We start from the raw sequence: 3099 nt of genomic DNA, 5'->3' as shown, positions 1-3099 counted from the left end.
TCACCCCATTGGCTGCCAGCCAAAGCCACTCCCATTCCCCTCTCCTGAATTCCCCTCTCCCGGAGGGAATCTCCCTCTTTCCTGCCATACCATCGCCATGGAATAAACCTGTGACCTGAAAGAGCCTCTTTTGTATCCGTTCTAATCTATGCAGATACTTTGTCTGATCTTAAGTAATTAGGAAAAGGACACAAAATATTTTTGCAGACTTTGTTTTGGCTTGGTTGTTTATTAAATCTTATCAAAAAGTACAGAGCATTTAGCAGCACTTCCAGCTACCTGCTAGAAGCGAGGAAAATGGAGCAAGATCCAGGTGCTGCAAGGTCTCTTAAAGCTAAACAGTCCACTAGAAAATTAACACCTATATTATTTATCCTTTTAACCCAATAACCAAATTCCCATGATCCTCAGTGTGACACTGACTAACCAGAAACTACTACCTGAAACCCATGAAGAAGGAAGAAGAAGGAAGTTGAACACTGAGACACCACCCAAAATCCTCCATCTTGTCCCATACCTATTACTATACTCTAAAAACCACAAATATAAAACCCATCACCATGTGAAAGCACACACTTCTATTTAACTACACACCCGGAATTTTAACTTCATCACTCAAATTTAGAAGCTTTGTCCAAGGCCTCATGTCAAAAGCAGTGTTCTCCAGGGAGTCAGTGCCAGAAAGCACAGAAAGCTCAAAACCCCCAGGATTCTGGGATCCAACACTATCTTTTTTTGGCTTCCTTGTTCTGTAACAGTGGTGCCAGCATCTGGCAAGAGCTGAGATTTCATCATAAAGATCAGAAACAAAATATACCCAAGAAGGGAAGTGATGTCATCCAAGCAAACCTGCAGGAGCTGGGCTGGGAGTTGGAGGCAGGCAGCAGATTGAATGTTGAAAGGGATAATGTCTACTTCCACTGCATTTGTAGTGTACAGGAAAAGAAGCTATCAATAGCAGCAGCATAGATACGCTGGAGGCTCCAGGCCAAGGAGTACAATGGATCTTGGTTCCACAGCCAGAATTAACAATGGCCACACACATACACGCCAAGCACGGCCAGTGAGAAAACATTGAGGGAATCTGGACTGTTCAGTATAAGAAGTGAAGACCATTGCCATGAAACACTTAAAAATCCCTTTCAACAAAAACAGATGAGCTGCCCCACAAACTGCTTCATCTGCACAGTGAATAGGAAAGCAAGAGGACCTGCAAAACAGGAGATGGGACAATATAAATGAATGCTAGAATTAGCTGCTGAGGAAAGATTTGGACTCTTCACTGCTGAGATTTAAGCTAGACACACATCTAGGAGGAGCTTGAGGAGTACTGACTGTCTTGATACATCTTGAAGTCCTCAGCTATTCTCAATCCTTTTTGGTCCCACAAGTCAGCTGATAGGCCTCACATCATCTGAATGCTGTACTTGACGGATCATCCAATGTAGCTGGAGAGTTAGTAACCCTGATTGCCAGGGCCTTTTCTATATCTTAAACTGTCCTTTCACCCTCTTCTCACTTTCTTATGAGCTATAGGGGTATAAACAAAAGCATCAGCCTGACAGGGGACCTGTTCTGTGTTAAAGAGAAGCAGTAGTAAGAATAACCCTCTAGGAATAGAGCACAGCTAAAGCAGTTCAGATACAGCTCATCCAAATCCATGGCTGTGACAGGATGCAAGCCAGGAACCACTACTACCAATGCCTTCTAGCTTCACCCCACCACACATCTAACCCATCATCTCCTGCCTGTCTCCAGGGCTATGAATGCTTCTTTTTTTTGCATCTCTCAGTTTTGGTATAAGGCTCAGTAGCATGACAAGATAATATTTGCATGCCTTTTAGACTCTCCTCTGTAAGGCCTACTACAATACTACACAGAGCAGATATAGCAAATCTGGACACATGGTCTACCATAGCTTGCATACAAAGCTACAGTTTGTCCATGACCATCGAAATTAGCACCACAGGGTGAAGTCAAGTGTTGTGGTCTGTAAAAGTTTTCTGAAAATTTTTGCCTGCCCAGACCTGGGCAGTCTCCCTTGTACTTGACAAGGACCAATCATCGTCAGATTTTTAAAATTAACACATTGTTAACTAATAAGAAAGTTTATGCGTCTTTGTAAAATACACATGTAAAGACAAAAACCCCAGGAAACCCCTCTTTCCCTTCCGGCTTCTCAGAATGTAACACCGGCCCGGGCTTTTTCCATGTGGCCCAGGCCGGGCCATGCAAAAGTGGACGGGCTCTGACGCAGGGCTCGAGTAACTGCTGGGCCCTGTTTTCAGCCAAGGGCCCCGATAGCCAGGGGAAGGAAAAGCCTGTTGCTAAGATACTAGCCCCCCTTCCTCTGGCTCGGCAGAACCCTGCCCCGCCGCCGGCTCGGAGCGGCTGCGGGGTAGCCAGGCCCGCCCCGCCGCCCACGCGGCCTGGGGTGCAGTGATAATCTGGACCTCCTCCTGGCTCCAGGCTAGCTCAGTACCAGGAGGAAGCCCTGAGTCCTGAAAGAACGAGATAAAAGATCCAAAAGAGGCTCCCTTTCCCGGGGTATTCCAAGTTTTATTCTTCAAGGTTTCCAAGGGAAAAGAGAGGTCCAGCACCGAGGGACCGGGCTTTTTCAAATCCCTGTGTTAGCGGCGGAGGGAACCCATACCTCAGCCAATCAGGTCCGGTCGGAGGGAAAGGGGAGGGGGAAGGATTAAACTATGAGACAGGCTATAGGGGGGTCCAGGGAAAAACCATCTTCAGTGCAACATAAACCACATTAGTGAAATACAACACTGGGGGAGAGACAGCTGGGCCCCATTCTGGCAAGGTCTCCCTCCCACTTGCCTGCTAGGAAGGGTAGAGAGAAGACCCCCAGCCCGCGGCTGGAATTGAATGCAGCAAACATCAGAAAACCCATCACCACTTTCTGTCTGGGTCCTACAATCCTCGCCCAGCCTCAGCACGACCTTGAAAGACTCTTTATCGAAAATAGCTCCGCTGCCGTATCTGGAAAAGATCATAAAACCCTCTGCTACCCAGACAAAGTATTAACTCTTTCAATGCCCAAAATAAGACTTTGCAACTACTTTGTTCTCTCTCCTGAGTAAAAGA

The sequence above is a fragment of the Erithacus rubecula genome (genome assembly GCF_903797595.1).
Source record: "Erithacus rubecula genome assembly, contig: SUPER_W_unloc_7, whole genome shotgun sequence".
Taxonomy (NCBI): Eukaryota; Metazoa; Chordata; class Aves; order Passeriformes; family Muscicapidae; genus Erithacus; species Erithacus rubecula.
The sequence above is the reverse complement of the archived record's forward strand: the minus strand, read 5'-3'. Positions refer to the sequence as shown.